This window comes from Oncorhynchus mykiss, chromosome 8, assembly GCF_057628025.1.
Source record: "Oncorhynchus mykiss isolate SJ-2025 chromosome 8, ASM5762802v1, whole genome shotgun sequence".
NCBI classification, from domain to species: domain Eukaryota; kingdom Metazoa; phylum Chordata; class Actinopteri; order Salmoniformes; family Salmonidae; genus Oncorhynchus; species Oncorhynchus mykiss.
In genome coordinates this window covers 81,205,879-81,223,688 of record NC_143029.1, presented here as the reverse complement: position 1 = coordinate 81,223,688, position 17,810 = coordinate 81,205,879, and the positions used below count along the sequence as shown (strand labels likewise).

The 17,810-nt window shown below is 42.7% G+C and overlaps 1 protein-coding gene across 4 annotated transcripts in view; it reads right to left on the bottom strand.

Moving 5' to 3' along the window:
* Positions 1–16,471, bottom strand: part of ncana (neurocan a) — a 127,679-nt gene extending 111,208 nt beyond the window's left edge. Inside the window, exons 1-2 of one of the 4 annotated variants that reach the window (XM_036986389.2) lie at positions 16,065–16,471; positions 8,954–9,013 (exon numbers count right to left, since the gene is read on the bottom strand). The gene's annotated coding sequence lies outside the window, so the exon portion shown is untranslated. Of the gene's footprint in view, positions 1–8,953; positions 9,014–10,131; positions 10,261–10,710; positions 10,849–13,385; positions 14,021–16,064 lie in introns of those variants that run through there. The other 3 variants (XM_090182753.1, XM_090182751.1, XM_090182752.1) reach the window with 3 other exon arrangements.
* Positions 16,472–17,810: the final 1,339 nt, after the last annotated feature.

The following is a 17,810-nucleotide window of genomic DNA, read 5'->3' as shown; positions in this document are numbered from 1 at the left end:
CAAATTAACCTTTTAATATGGACCCAAACAAGTTTTGCTTTAACATTGAATATGGAACAAGCATCGCTTATTACCATACAATATATAATTTAATAGTGGAGACATGCAAAATCGAATTTCAAATGAAAAAACACATCAATGGCATTCATTTATTAAATAAATCAAATTTAAATAAAAATTGTATGCCTCTTTTCTATTTGCAGCCTTCTGATTTAAATACCAAAATAAACTTTTTCCACTGGCTAATAATTTTACAAATAAAATGATAATAAATCAATCAACCATTCAAGCCCATGCCTTGTAGCAAGAAAAAGTGCATAAAGAAAACGTTAATTATTGCACACTAATTGTAATCTGATGTGCCCAAGCCAGATACCTGGCATCTCTTCTTGGATGCTAGTTCATCAATGTCTGGGCTCAAGCTCTGAGCTGAAGAAATCCTCAGTATCGAGCGAAGATGTTCATCAGTCAGACGTCTCCTGTGAGTTGTTTTGGTCATCTTCATCGAGGAGAAAAGTTGCTTGCATAGATAAGTGCTGCCGAACATGGAGAGCATCTGAGCAGCTTGGGTGCGGAGCTGAGGCATTGTGTCAGGGATGAACCGTGGAAACTGTGCGGCGCCCACAGCATCATACTTTGACTTCAGCGTGTCGTTGCACTGGAGTTCAATCAGCTCCATTTGGATGTTGGTTGGTGCATTTTCCACATCAACTACGAAGGGATTACTAAGCAATTCAAACTTGCATTTCTGGGCATCGAAGTCGGCAAATCGCCGGCTAAACTCAGCGGCGAGAACACTGAGTTTTTCAGCAAACTGTGCGCATGGGAACACGGCGGTAGAGATCTGCGCTTTTATGGATTGGCAGCAGGGAAAATGGCAAGGGTTTCCTTGCAGCATCTGATTCTCCCACAGGCACAGTTTAGTTTTGAAGGCCCTCACTGCAGCGTACATGTCTGTGATGATGCGCCCCCGCCCTTGAAGCTGCAGGTTCAGCGCATCGAGATGGCTCGAGATGTCACAGAGAAAGGCCAGCTCACACAGGAACTTTTGCTCCCGGAGCTCTGCTGTATCCTTCCCTTTGGTTTCCAGGAATTGACATATTTATTCACGCAGCTCGAAACATCTGTTCAGTACTTTTCCTCTGCTTAGCCATCTCACCTCTGTGTGATACGGCACGTCTGCGTATTCCGAACCACACTCCTCCAGAAAAGATTTAAACTGGCGGTGATTTAGACCTTTGGCTCTTATAAAGTTAACTACCTGTGTTACTGTGGTCATAACATGTTCCATCTTTAGGGCTTTGGCACACAGTGCTTCCTGATGTATGATGCAGTGGTAAACAGTTAGCTCACCTGCACAGTTCTCTTCCCGCATCTTCTCCCGAACCATGCCCACCAGTCCACTCTTTTTACCGCACATCGCTGGCGCACCATCTGTCGTTAATCCAACGAGTTTATCCCACGGCAGCTTTAATTCAGTTACACATTTGGAAACCTCCTCAAAGATTTCCTTTCCTGTGGTTGTGCCATGCATTGATTTGAATCCTAATAGCTCCTCCGTAACGCACAGATTTGAGTCCACTCCACGGATGAAGACTGACAGCTGAGCAGTATCAGATGCGTCGCAGCTCTCATCCACAGCGAGGGAGAACGCAACAAAATCTTTTCCCTTTTCCATCAGCTGGTCATACAGATTGGTGGCAAGATCACATGTGCGATCAGCTACTGTGTTCCTGCTCAGGCTCACGTTTGAAAATGCTTGTTTTTTCTCTGGGCATACGAGGTCACAAACCCTCATCATGCACTTTTTCAACTTTGCGATCTCTGCTGCCACTATATAACTAGCCTTTACAGCAGCCTCGCTTTGTGATGTGGCTTTTTTAAACATATTCTGTTGTGAAACCAAACTTATTTTCATCTCCTCTACTTTCTGGCTCATTTGAGTCATGTCCAGGTCCTTGTATTTGTCATGGTGTTTCGTTTCATAGTGTCGTCTAATGTTGTACTCCTTACTTACAGCCACGTTGACTCCACAAACAAGACAAACAGGTTTGTCTTTTACATATGTAAACAGATATTCTGCCTCCCACTTGTCCAGAAAGCTCCTGTTTTCTGCCTTTCTTTTCGCCATTTTTGGGAAGGGTTAGCTCGCTGACAGTTGTAGCGTCTATGTTGCTATGACTACTGTCACAGAGCAGAGAGCGTTTCTGGGTCCTGTCCTGATTGGCGCGCGAAAACAGCAGAGCATTATGGGATTCGTAGTATTAGTGGTGAATGCGCTGTATAATACCGGCGGGCCAGCTCTAGTAGTAATTTGGTATTGTCTCGCGGGCCAAATATAATTACCCAGCCAGAGTTTGACACCCATGCTCCAGACTGTTGTCAACCTACCAACCATAACCCACTCTCTGTCCCTCCAGACTGTTGTCAGCCTACCAACCATAAACCACTCTCTGTCCCTCCAGACTGTTGTCAGCCTACCAACCATAAACCACTCTCTGTCCCACCAGACTGTTGTCAACCTACCAACCATAACCCACTCTCTGTCCCTCCAGACTGTTGTCAGCCTACCAACCATAACCCACTCTCTGTCCCTCCAGACTGTTGTCAGCCTACCAACCATAAACCACTCTCTGTCCCTCCAGACTGTTGTCAGCCTACCAACCATAACCCACTCTCTGTCCCTCCAGACTGTTGTCAGCCTACCAACCATAAACCACTCTCTGTCCCTCTAGACTGTTGTCAGCCTACCAACCATAAACCACTCTCTGTCCCTCCAGACTGTTGTCAACCTACCAACCATAACCCACTCTCTGTCCCTCTAGACTGTTGTCAACCTACCAACCATAAACCACTCTCTGTCCCTCCAGACTGTTGTCAGCCTACCAACCATAAACCACTCTCTGTCCCACCAGACTGTTGTCACCCTATCAACCATAACCCACTCTCTGACCCACCAGACTGTTGTCACCCTATCAACCATAAACCACTCTCTGTCCCACCAGACTGTTGTCAGCTTACCAACCATAAACCACTCTCTGTCCCACCAGACTGTTGTCAGCCTACCAAACATAACCCACTCTCTGTCCCTCCAGACTGTTGTCACCCTACCAACCATAACCCACTCTCTGTCCCACCAGACTGTTGTCACCCTACCAACCATAAACCACTCTCTGTCCCTCCAGACTGTTGTCAGCCTACCAACCATAACCCACTCTCTGTCCCTCCAGACTGTTGTCACCCTATCAACCATAAACCACTCTCTGTCCCTCCAGACTGTTGTCACCCTATCAACCATAAACCACTCTCTGTCCCTCCAGACTGTTGTCAGCCTACCAACCATAAACCACTCTCTGTCCCTCCAGACTGTTGTCAGCCTACCAACCATAACCCACTCTCTGTCCCTCCAGACTGTTGTCACCCTATCAACCATAAACCACTCTCTGTCCCACCAGACTGTTGTCAGCCTACCAACCATAAACCACTCTCTGTCCCTCCAGACTGTTGTCAGCCTACCAACCATAAACCACTCTCTGTCCCACCAGACTGTTGTCACCCTATCAACCATAACCCACTCTCTGTCCCTTCAGACTGTTGTCACCCTATCAACCATAACCCACTCTCTGTCCCACCAGACTGTTGTCACCCTATCAACCATAACCCACTCTCTGTCCCTTCAGACTGTTGTCACCCTATCAACCATAACCCACTCTCTGTCCCACCAGACTGTTGTCACCCTATCAACCATAACCCACTCAATCCCATTTCTTGTTTTCCTTTTATATTGACAACGTTTTTGTCCGGTTGAAATATTATTACAACCTGAGGATTGAATATACACATCGTTTGACATGTTTCTATGAACTTTACGGATACAATTTGGATTTGTTGTCTGCCTGTTTTGACTGCGTTTGAGCCTGTGGATTACTGAAGAAAACGCGCAAACAAAAAGGAGGTTTTTGGATATAAAGAAACTTTATCGAACAAAAGGAACATTTATTGAGTAAATGAATGTCTTCTGAGTGCAACCATGTGAAGATCATCAAAGGTAAGGGATGAATTTGATCTCTATTTCAGTTTTGTAACGCTTCTGCTTGGCTGGTTACTGTTTGTAATAATTTGTCAACTGGTCTATGTTCTCAAATAATTGTAAGGTATGCTTTCGCGACCATTGAGACAATTCAAGTTGCAATGGCAAATATACTTCAACATTGCCAACATTGCTGTTCTGCAGAATGAACTAGTCATGTGTTCCTCCTGGCCACCACATTCAGCAGCATCTTTTGCTCATCACATAACCTATTCCTCACACATAGAGCGGAAGCCTTTTCTGTTCACGTAGTTGAACTCGTTTTGGGATGGTTCTTTCATAGCGATCTGGGTATCAACTGTTGCTCCGTTCGGATTTGAGAACCCATTGATGGTAAATAAACTCCCATTGAATTGAACCTGTTGTGCGATGGTGTATTGAAATTGAATGTAACTTCATATTGCTGATAATTGCATCCAACACATCCGCTCATTGAGGGCTGTGAGATGCCGATCGGCAAGCTCCAACTAAAAAGTGCCTGTTGCCAAAAACCTGAGGGTGGATAGCAATTGGATGTGCACCGAAATGGTACGTGTTTGCCTTTTCAAAGTAGGTCTTAAAACCTCTACAGGATCGGTGGGTCCCCCGCGAGGAGAGTGCACAGTTATGGACTTGAAAATGTATTAATAAACCAATTAGGCACATTTGGGCAGTCTTGATACAACATTTTGAACAGAAATACAATGGTTCATTGGATCAGTCTCAACCGTTGCACATACACTGATGACATCTAGTGGCCAAAATCTAAATTGCGCCTGGATTGGAATAATACATTATGGCCTTTCTCTTGCATTTCAAAGATGATGGTACAAATGTTTGTTTTTTTAAACACATGCTTTTTTTTCTTTGTATTATCATTTACCAGATCTAATGTGTTATATTCTCTTACATTAATTTAACATTCCACAAACTTCAACGTGTTTCCTTTCAAATGGTATCAAGAATATGCATATCCTTGCTTCAGGTCCTGAGCTACAGGCAGTTAGATTTGGGTATGTAATTTTAGGCAAAAACTTTAAAAAAGGGTCCAATCCTTAAGAGGTTTTAAATCATCGCAAATATCCTATAAGATTGGCGTGGGAAACGATATCTGAGGATTCAATCAGTACTTTCAGAAAAAAAGTCCCACCTGTCTCTAAAAATGCAGCTTGTGCCAAATTTTCCAACAGAGCAAGATCAGCGATGGCTCATTAGATTTCCCATTATCTAATTATTTTATAGTATTTTAACAATGGTTTCACTTTCACTACTGCTTCTAATTTAACTAATTACTGTACTTTAAATTAATTATTATGGTAACTAATACATTATAGGACATACAGCCTGTCAAGATGCAGTATTTTGTACGAATTCACAATGGAAATACACTGAAATGTGTTATTATTACTCTCCCAGTTTCACACATATTCAACATTACATTTCCCCCAGTCACTATGCTACGCTTTATTCCACCACTTGGCACTGTGCATACGCATGGTCATGGCTGTGCGTAAATCCACGCACACTCTCAAGCAAAAGTTCATATTGATAAATCTCCCACTTTGTGTGGAAATGAGCCCACGCATGGTTTACGCATAGATTTGTGCCTATGCATGATTGGTAAATGAGGCCCTTGAAGTCCTCACAAGAATAGTAATCCAACTAAAATTCAGAGAAGTGAGGACATTTTGCTGGTTCTCACTTGTAAAAATGGGAATTTTAGGCTTAGAGCTAAGGTTTAGGGTTAAGGTAAGAATTAGGGTTAGAATTAGGGTTAGGGGTTATTGTTTAATGTTAGGAGTTAGGGTTATGTTTAGGACTTAAGGTTAGGGTTGGGGGTTTACCCTGACTACACCCTATGTTATTAAATTATTGCACCAACACTGCTTGCGCGCGTTAACGAGCGTCTGCGTTGCCAAGCGCTAAAATAGAAGTCATTCTATTTCTGAAGCAGATCGCGAGTCCTGCCTCTCCCATCTCCTCATTGGTTTATAGAAGCAGGTACCCACGGGCCATCTCCTCATTGGTTATACCCATGGGGTATACCCATGTGGGTGATTGAAAGACGAACTGTGTTGCCGGTAGTCCTGGTAATACTATGAAAGTTGATATGCCAATCACCATATAAGTTCAAAGATGAAAAATCCGGGAAGGAGGAGAGATAACTAGAAATTATTTGGTTGACCATTTTATGTGTGGATTAATTGTCGGAGTAAAGGACCTTGTGCATTTCAGGTAAAATAACAACCTAATGTTTATATCCCAGGACAAATTAGCTAGCAACAGCAAGCTAGCTAAATAGGACAAATTAGCTAGGAAGTGTAAGCTAACTAGCTAAATTGCCTTAAATGTTTCATGCTTTTCAACCTGTCCCCAAATTAATGTAATTGGTTCAGAGTTTGTTTTGATATTTTAACCTGCGCGTCGTGATCATGTTTGGTGTGGGGGGACAAAATAAATGTATGCACGATGTCGCACAATGGCGCACGTGTGCAGACGGTTTGGGTTCCGTGTTGGTCCCCAAAAAGCCCCCACAAATATAGTAAGTCTGTGTGAGCGTGTGTGTGTGTAAGTAAGTAAGTTTATAATAATTAGTGGAGCTGAAGGGTGGTGCTAACAATAACAAGATAACTACTGTAAAATATACTGTGTTCGTAAAATGTATATACAGTAAGTTCAGAACTTTTGTGAAACAGCACAGTTGAAAAATAGAAATCAAAACGAGATGGTCTTCAGAGATATATGGGAGGGGTTGAGGGTAGCTGGAGGATGGCAGTAAAAACTAACAAAAGATAACTAGTGTAAAACCTACTTTCTGTAAAAATGTATATAGTATGTATAAGCTGGAAGTAGAAACCTAAGTGTTATTGTCCATTAGTTTACTCCAAATAGGTGATGGGTGGTAGGGTTAGGGGAAAATAATGAAGGAAAATATATATTTTTAAAATATATATACTGTATATTGTACATAGTTACAGTACCAGTCAAAGGTTTGGACACACCTTCTCATTCCAGGGTTTTTCAATATTTGTACTATTTTTACATTGTAGAATAATAGTGAAGACATCACAACTATGAAATAACACATATGGAATCATTTAGTAACCAAAACAGTGTTAAACAAATCAAAATACATTTTATTTTGAGATTCTTCAAAGTAGCCACCCTTTGCCTTGATGACAGTTTTGCACACTCTTCCTGACTGATGTCTTGAAATGTTGCTTCAATATATCCACATAATTTTACTTTCTCATGATTCCATCTATTTTGTGAAGTGCACCAGTCCCTCCTGCAGCTAAGCACACCCACAACATGATGCTGCCACCCCCGTGTTTCACAGTTGGGATGGTGTTCTTCGGCTTGCAAGCCTCCCCCTTTTTCCTCCAAACATAATGATGGTCATTATGGCCAAAGAGTTCTATTTTTGTTTCATCAGACAAGAGGATATATCTCTAAAAAGTACGATCTGTGTCCCCATGTGCAGTTGCAAACCGTAGTCTGTCTTTTTTATGGCGGTTTTGGAGCAGTGGCTTATTCCTTGCTGAGCGGCCTTTCAGGTTATGTTGTATAGGACTCGTTTTACTGTGGATATAGATACTTTTGTGCCTGTTTTCTTAAGCATCTTCACAAGGTCGTTTACTGTTGTTCTGGGATTGATTTGCACTTTTCGCAACAAAGTACATTAATCTCTAGGAGACAGAACGCGTCTCCTTCCTGAGCGGTATGATGGCTGTGTGGTCCCATGGTGTTTATAGTTGCGTACTATTGTTTGTACAGATGAACATGGTACCTTCAGGCATTAGGAAATTGCTCCAAAGGATGAGCCAGACTTGTGTAGGTCTAAAAAGCTAATTGGAATCAGGAGTCAGCTAACCTGTCCAATCAATGAGATGAGATTGGAGATGTTGGTTAGAGCTGCCCTGGCCCATAAAAACACTCACAAAATGTAAGTTTGCTATTCAAAAGAAGCGTTGCCTGATGTGAACCATGCCTCCAACAAAAGAGATCTCAGAAGACCTAAGATTAAGAATTGTTGACTTGCATAAAGCTTGAAAGGGTTACAAAAGTATATTTAAAAGCCTTGACTCTTATCAGTCCACGGTAAGACAAAGTGTCTATAAATGGAGAAAGTTCAGCACTGTTGCTACTCTCCCTAGGAGTGGCCATCCTGGAAAGATGACTGCAAGAGCACAGCACAGAATGCTCAATGAGGTTAAGAAGAATCCTAGAGTGTCAGCTAAAGTAAATCAACAACAAAATGGCTTCAACAGAAGAAAATATGCCTTCTGGAGTGGCCCAGTCAGAGTCCTGACCTCAACCTGATTGAGATGCTGTGGCATGACCTCAAGAGAGTGGTTCACACCAGACATCCTAAGAATATTTCTGAACTGAAACAGTTTTGTAAAGATGGTCCAAAATTCCTCCTGACTGTTGTGCAGGTCTGATCCGCAACTACAGAAAACGTTTGGTTGAGGTTATTGCTGCCATAGGATTGTCAACCAGTTATTAAATCCAAGGGTTCACATACTTTTTGCACCCTGCACTGTGAATGTTTACATGCTGTTCAATAACGACATAAAAACATAATTGTTTGTGTGTTATTAGTTTAAGCAGACTGTGTTTGTCTATTGTTGTGACTTAGATGTAGATTAGATCACATTTTATAACCAGTTTATGCAGAAATCCAGGTCATTCCAAAGGGTTCACATACTTTTTCTTGTCACTGTACATGTGAAAGACAGCAGATATACAATACCTAATAATATATGTATTAATATTACATTCTCATGCCCAACTCTTCTTTTAATAGATTACATTAAGATACATATACTTACATTGATTTAAATAGGCTACAACCATGACAAAATTGTCCCTCTGTCTTACCTTTAGAGAGGAGTCTGACGGCGTCCTGACAAATCAGCAAGGGTCCCTTTGTATGAAATCCTGAAACACAGGAAATATTTACATGTAATGTTTAATTTAATATGTAGCTAACGTTGCTAGCGAATGACCATCCCCTATTACACCCCAACAGGATATAGATATAGGATATAGAGGACAGACAGACCAATTTCACTTCAGTCCACAGGAAAAGGAGGAGAAGGTATAGAGGTCCCTGATAACATGTAGCAGGGTCAGAGGTCAGATGTAGCTAGGGGCTGTTAACACACCTGCGGAAAGCCGTTACTCCAGCTGTACTGCATGTCTGGCCGGGGTCAGGGGTTAGAGTTGAGGGGTTAAAGGTGATAGCTTAGAGGTGAGGGGCCAATGTGGTTTGTAAAATCAGGTGTAGGGGATCAGGTGCATGGGCAGTGGCTTTGACTTCAATCCACCCACTAGGAGAAATGGGGTGAATCTGAAATGGCGCTCTCTTCCCTATACAGTATAGTGCATTACTTTTGTAGTAACTTAGGGAATAGGGTGCCATTTTAGACATGGCTATGATCAGAGAAGTGACATCATAAAGAAAAATAATAATATCATCAAGTTAAGAGGTGCTGGTGCCCTGGAGATAAGCTACTTCCATTTCCATGGCTGCTCCTTCATCCAGGAGTTTACATGTTTAATGACCCGCACAGGAGTTGCTCAGTCCACAGAATATAAAATAGGTTGATACAGAATGAGTTATTGCAGATAGAGCCTTCGTCCGAGCACTGGTGTGTCGGTAACCAACCGTTTTTATTGAATGTGCATCAAAGTTGAATCTATCACTTTTTCATCCCCCAAACAAAATAAAGACGGCTACAAAACGGGATCATCATTGGACACTATGACGTCACTAGACACTGGGGACACAGCACTTTGTTTACATGGAGTCTGCTGGCTCCCAGCTACTGTAGGCTAAACTGAAGAACACACGGATCAACAGATAACATCATAATATTGTCATTTAGCAGACACGTTTTATCCAAAGCCACTGACAGTTCACTCATATGTACAGTTGATGTGTCTTGTGCAGGAATCAAACCAACAAGCCAACAAGCTGAGAAGCTCCAACCAATCACATCAACTAGCCTGTTCCCGACCAGCTCAAACAGGGATACCCAACATGACAGCATTACCTTCAGCATCTGCCACCAGTCAATAGCAGAGAAAGGAGGCTCTACTCTGGCCAGAGACAAAGAGAAAGGCCGTTCTCTTTATGTGAGAGCCTTTTAGCTGTGGTGCTATGGTCTCATCCAGGCCTGTATGCTGATTGGTTTGAAGGGAAGTGTTAGTCCCTCCCTGCCAGGGTGCAAAAAGAAAAGTTGATTGATTGCTCACTCCGTCCAACCCCCCTCTGGGCTTCTCGCCATTGGAGACTTCACAACAGGGGAGACGGAGAGAGAGAGCGAGTGAGAAAGAGAATCTGAGGTGGAAAATATCTCTCCCGCTCTGCTGTTCTTTTATCAGCTTGAAATGTTTGAAATTCAAGTCATGTCGTCCATACACAGAGAAAATAAATATTTCACTCAAAACCTCAACTTTCAGTCTGATTCAATCTTGCTGTCTAGAACATAATCGGTTCACACAATAAGAGCCACATACTTTTCTTCTTAAAAATACATTAAAAAAACAGTAGGAAAGCCAAATCCAACCTAAAAGGTTAAAGCCCGCACTGATATATGACTCCAGTTTTCAGTGTAAGACATAATACCTACATGCTAATCAAAGATGCTGCATAATACTTCTCTGTGGTAGGTTTACTTGAATCTGTTCCTCAGTCACAATGGACCTGTCCAGTTGTGAAAAGCTCCCCAATAAGCCAGAGAAGACAAAGAGTGCCTGTTCTCCTGTTGTTTGTGTAATAATGACCAGATGATTAAGTTGGCGCAGTAAAGCTCTACGAAACCAATCCTCTGGGTTTTTGGTACAGTTTTTAGTGTGCCAAAGGTTGTGGGTTCGATTCCAGCAAGGGACAGCTAGTCCCCAATATTATTGCATAACAAAATAACGCAGACCCTCAAGCAAAGGGAGACATTATACTTCTGTATACTGCTGACCGTAATAATGAACACTTCTCAAACTCAAATCACTTTATATTGTATACTGGAATTCCCATTCACCACTAATGTGTAGCAACCACCTGAGAAGATTGTATCGAAACAGTTTGATACCACACAGATCATTGTACCAGACCTCATGTCTGAAAATAAAATCCAGCTGTCCAGAACATAAATCTCAACCTTCTGGCTACTGAAAAACATAAAAAATGGTAACTGATAAGAGAAACTGTAGTCTACTAGATTGTGTATCATTCCAAGTATTTCGTTTTCCTCTCCAGGCCTGAAATTCAGTTTATTAGGTACACCCATCAAGTACCAATTGGCATCAAGTGACCTAACGTGTGCCAGGAAAAAATTCCCAACACCATTACACCACCAGCCTGTACCGTTGACACCAGGCAGGATGGGGCCATGGACTCATACTGCTTACGCCAAACCCTGACTCTGCCATCAGCATGACGCAACAGGAACCGGGGTTTGTCAGACCAGACAATGTTTTACTACCTCTCTAATGTCCAGTGTTGGTGATGCCCAGTGGAGCCGCTTCTTCTTGTTTTTAGCTGATAGGAGTGGAACCCGGTGTGGTCGTCTGCCACAATAGCCCTTCCATTACAAGGGCCAATGAGTTGTGCGTTCCGAGATGCCATTCTGTACACCACTGACGTACTGCGCCGTGATTTTGCTGTTGGTGGCTCGCCTGTTAACTTGTATGACTCTTGCCATTCTCCTTTGACCTCTCTCATCAATGAGCTGTTTTCACCCACAGGACTTCCGCTGACTGGATGTTTTGTGTTTCTCGCTCCATTCTCTGTAAACCATAGACACTGTCGTGCGTGAAAAGCCCAGAGTGCCGGCTGTTTCTGAGATACAGGAACCGGCTTGCCTGGCACCGATGATTATACCATGTCACTTAGATCACTTGTTTTGCCCATTCTAAAGTTCAATCAAACATTAACTGAATACCTCAATGTCTGTCTGGTTGCTTTATATAGCAAGCCACGGACACTTGACTACATTTTTTATTTTTATTTCACCTTTATTTAACCAGGTAGGCTAGTTGAGAACATGTTCTCATTTACAACTGCGACCTGGCCAAGATAAAGCAAAGCAGTGCGACACAAACAACAACACAGAGTTACACATGGAATAAACAAACGTACAGTCAATAACACAATAGAAAAAGTATATATACAATGTGTGCAAATGGCGTGAGGAAGTAAGGCAATAAATAGGCCATAGTAGCAAAGTAATTACAATTTTGCAGATTAACACTGGAGTGATGGATGTGCAGGTGATGATGTGCAAGTAGAAATACTGGTGTGCAAAAGAGCAAAAAAGTAAATAAAAACAATATGGGGATGAGGTAGGTAGATTGGATGGGCTATTTACAGATGGGCTGTGTACAGCTGCAGTGATTGGTAAGCTGCTCAGATAGTTGATGCTTAAAGTTAGAGAGGGAGATATAAGTCTCCAACTTCAGAGATTTTTGCAATTCATTCCAGTCATTGGCAGCAGAGAACTGGAAGGAAAGGCGGCCAAAGGGGGTGTTGGCTTTGGGGATGACCAGCAAGAGATACCGTCTGGAGCACGTGCTACTGGTGGGTGTTGTTATGGTGACCAGTGAGCTGAGATAAGGCGGGGCTTTACCTAGCAAAGACTTATAGATGACCTGGATGTCTGTAGGTGCGAACCAGTTTCATGAACAGGGTGGTGTACCTAGTAAACTGGCCACTGAGTGTATATTAGTGTCTGTGGTGTGCTGAAACTGATCTTATCTGCACATATGGACAAATAAAACCAACATGTTACCAGTTCAGACAAACCTCTCTATCCCGGCTATGCTTATTCTTTAGGCTATTTCTAACATGCTATACATCTGCACCACATTTTCCTACACAGACCAGTGGTTCTGGGACATGATCCATGTATAGTTTTGGGAATTTTCTTGGGAATTACTTTTCTTGGGAATTTCTGTTTGAGAAAAATGTACATTATTTCTAATCACAACCCTGTCATTTGCTGTGGCGTAGAGGGAGCTGGCTGTACAAACCCTGGTATAAGTTACGTCAGCATCTGGCCCAGGCCTCCTATAACCGCTTGCCGTCCAGCATCTAAAGTAATTGGTTACCAGAATTTTTTTTATAGCTTTGAGCCTTTTCTTATGACCCTCGTAATAAAAAATGAATAATATATTTCTTGCCCCAACCTTGTAAATCACCCAGGAAGAGCTAGCTTACAACACCATTTGGGAAACACTGGCACAGGTTACAGTAAAGATATCTGGCCCTGCCGTGGCCGTACCATCTTGCCAGTAGATCAGGCTAGCCTACCAGTCTTCACTGTTTCTCCTTCAGCGGGTCGGCTCCTCCCATCCACTCCTCCCGGTGGGAGTGCACAGCCTCTCTCTGATCTGATGGGCTGTGAGGGAGGTCTGTGGGCTGTGAGGGAGGCCTCTGGCAGTGAGCCAGGAATCCCGGGAGTGAACTCTCACGCACTCACCCAGACAGAATAAAAAATGCATGGGTGCCACTGGAGAAGTTTCAGTCTGGTTGGTGAAATCCTCGTTCTCTCTGTCTCTGTCTCTCTCTGACTCTCTCTCTCTGACTCGCTCTCTATCTCTCCGACTCTCTCTCTCTGACTCTCTCTCTCTCTCTCTGTCTCTCTCGCAGTCCCTGTCGGTCTCTCTCTCTCTCTTTCTGTCTCTGTCCCTGTCTCTCTCTGTCCCTGTCTCTGTCCCTGACTCTCTCTCTGACTCTCTCTCTGTCTGTCTCTCTCTCGCAGTCCCTGTCGGTCTCTCTCTCTCTTTCTGTCTCTGTCCCTGTCTTTCTCTCTCTCTCTGTCGCTGTTCCTGTCTCTCTCGCTTTGTCTCTGTTTCTCTCCCTCTGTCTCTCTCTCTCTCTCTGCCTCTCTCACTGCCTATCTCTGTCTCTCTCGCTCCCTGTCTTCTCTTGTGTTCCTCTCTTTCTCCTCCTTATTTCATTCTTTCATCTCTCTGCCTGACGATCCTCTATACCCCCTCCCTCCCGATCCATCCCCCCTACCTAACTCCCTCATTCTCTCCTCTCTCTCCCCTCCCTCCATCTATCTCTCCTCTCCCCCTCCCTCTCTCCCTCCCCTTTACCTCCCTCTATCTCTCTGTGTGGTTTCACAATGACATCAGCCCAAACTCTGTGTTGTAAAAGCTAGACTAGTTAACCTCACCCTGCTAACCACAGTTTTCTAGGACATACACTGCCGGTGGTAGACTCCCTTCTTCACAAGGCCTACCAAAAATAGAGTGACTATTTTATATGCAAGAACTATGAATTGACCAAGACAAGGCTTTGAGCTGTTAGGCCACTGATAACCTCACACAATAGATCTGTGACTGAATGTGACTGAAACAGTTGCGCTCCCTCAGAGTGGTACATTTCAATGTGTTTGTGTGACTTAGACTTTTAGAGTATTTTGCACCCGTGTAATTTACAGCTGGTATATATGGAGAAAGACTAAATTATTAGTGACCAGACCACGAACCAGGAATGTCTGTACTTTTCCCCAGTTTCCATCATTCTGATGTTGCAAATATGCTGACCCTGTTTCCTTGCCTCTCATGTTTCCAATGATGCACATTGCATGAAACACATTTGAAATAGACAAATATATGTGTATGCCACAAGAACCTATTCTATCATTGTCTAGGGGAGTGTTAACAGAGGTAGTGCTAACATTCTGTCATTTATCTCTCTTATTTCATGTATCTCTGATGTCATGCCCGGGCCAGGGTATTGGGGTTACTAACATCAGCCACACCTCTGATTGGCCCGAGAGGTTAGAGTGGGCGGGACCATTATAAATAATGGAGAACATGATAGCTATGCAGGTGTTCTGATCTCTGATCTAAGTTCCCTCAGCTGTCTGTGGAACCAACCCTCTTTCTATTTCTCTTTTGTTTCCCTCTATCACTCTCTGATCTCTCTCTCTGTCTCTCTCCCCCGCTCTCTGTCTCTCTCCCCCTCTCTCTGACTCTCTCCCTCTCTCACTCTCCCCCTCTCTCTGTCTCTCTCCCCCTCTCTCTGACTCTCTCCCTCTGTCTCTCTCCCCCTCTCTCTGTCTCAGTCACTCATTATTTTTTCTTGCACACACAACATGAACTTGAGGACCATTATATACTGAGGATGCTGTTTAAATGCCACAGAACATTTAAGCCAGTGCCATAACTGTATATGCTTCTTACATATTACTGATAGCCCGCAGTATTGGAGTTTTATGTCTCCCATCAGGCCCCTACTGAGGAAGTCTATTTTTCTCCTAGCCTCCTGTATAAGGGCAACTCTGAGACAAGCCCAGAGGACCTCCCATGAGAAGAAGCTGTGTTGGGTATACACTAAAACAAGCCATTCAGTGGTCTAATGTTTATTACATGGGTCCTAAATATAAGCTTGGATCTACTTCATCAAAAAGACCCCAAAAATAAGCTACTGTAAAGCTCAGTGTGTGTGACGAGCAAGAGTCTTTTCAGAGACACAGTTAGAGGTAGGCACTGAGGTCATCATCGATGAGCTTATAGATGACCACATCTTTCATGCAAAGTCGGATACATGTCAGAAGAAAATAATATGTCAGAAGGAAATAACATGTCAGGAAGGTACGAAATAATAGCTACAGAATGCATAACATGTCCATACAAAAGTCACGTTAAAGTCGTGTATTATACAGTGCCTGGAAAGCAGGATCTGGCTATGTAATTTTCATGGTAAAGCACCTGAAAGTACTTATAATTGGACTGAAATCTTGGCTTGGTTGGTTGACCAACAAAGGTTTATACACTACCAAATGCATTTTTAACAGAGTAAGATAAGCAATGCATTCATTCCATTCCCTGCGGCCAGACGCCGCTGATACCCCGGTCTGCATACAGGCTTTAACCCAATATTGTTCATACAGGGTTCAAATTACACAAATCCTTTATCTCAAACAAATTGAAAAAGTTGACCATTTGCAGCCAGTGAAAATATGTTCAATCTTACCTGAAAATAGTCTAAATAAAAAATCCGCAGGAATGTAAGATCGGAACGCAGCGCTTCAGTGAAGGCGCTCTAAACGTATCCCGATGCTCCAATAGTGTCGTCTGTCAGCGATCGGTCGAATGGGTGAAACAGCAAAAAAGAACCGGTAAGTGAGCAAAAATTATTCAACGTCCCAAGCTACTCTTCACACCTTCAAAAAATAAGCCACCTAGTCTGCTTCACGACTAATATGCAGCATCTACCACATGACCAATTTAGAGATATCTAAATCTAAATCTGGATAGACACTCGGTGCCGGTGCTCACTCCCCGTGCGCAGGTGGCGACGCTGAGGGTGAGGAGCTGAATCGGTTTGAACAAAGAGGCGAGCACTGACACACAGACGGTTCAAGCGCCCCCCATTCAACTGAAGAAAAAAAGGGGGGCGAGGATTGGAGGAACGGATTGGTGAAAGGGGGTATTTTACATGACTATAATCCGATTCCATACATAAACCTCAAAGGTTGATCCCTTGTCTCTGAATTAAATTAAAATTCTAATGTCATGAGCTCATAACTAGGCTGGAAATCTCCGAGGGAGGGGAGTTTCATGCGTTTTTACTCCAGTTTTCCTCAACTCCTTACAACAGGAAAGTAAATGCACCTGCAGTAATTCATTTATTATTCAATAGTCTGTAAACTATTGGTTATTACACTAAAATCCATCATTTTTCTCATCTTCAGTAAATATAACATGAAAAACATGTTCCTATCTTATTGATAAGTGGAAGGATATTATAAGTCATAGTGTTATATAGTGTAGTAAAAACGATGTTATTAGTGGCTGTGAAATCACACAGGTGACCTTACTGAGAGCCATCCCTTGTCAATACCGCAGTGCTATGATAGCCACGATAATAATGCCTTATAGAAATATGGTTGTCTGAGATGTATCATTTGGCTAACTCAGCACGGCAGCGGCTCACATTTCAGCACTGCAGTGCAGGGACAATAGCAACGAAGCTGCATCCATCCTCATTATAAGAGGAATAAAACGTCTCTTTGTGTTGATATTAGGCCCACTGACAGATAATATAAAATATATTACTATGGGTTGTGTGTCAAGTCATGTTTTAAAGGAGGCAGTTGTTTGGGTGTGCAACTTCAAAGACACCAATTAGGATAGTCACATAGCAGATGAGGCCGATTCCATGACTTTGAACTCAAGGGAACATACTGTTCAATCAGATATTTGCCAGCGGCGTATGCTCGGATCATAATAATGACTTCTCTTTCAAGGTCCCTCTGTATCGATGAATATGACCAAGGTTCTGCATCATAGCATTTACAGGCACACTACATACTTACATGCACTCACTCACACACACACACACACACACACACACACACACACACACACACACACACACACACACACACAGAGAGTGGTGTAAAGTACTTAAGAAAAATACTTTAAAGTACTACTTAAGTCATTTTGGGGGTATCTGTACTTTACTATTTATATTTGACAACTTTTACTTTACTACATTCCTAAAGAAAATCATGTATTTTTTACTCCATACATTATCCATGACACCCAAAAGTACTAGTTACATTTTGAATGCTTAGCAGGACAGGAAAATGGTCCATTCACGCACTTATGAATGAAAATCCCTGGTCATACCTACTGCCTCTGATCTGGCGGACTCACTAAACACAAATGCCCCTGGCTAACTGTAAATAAAAAGAACAACAATGGTGCCATCAGG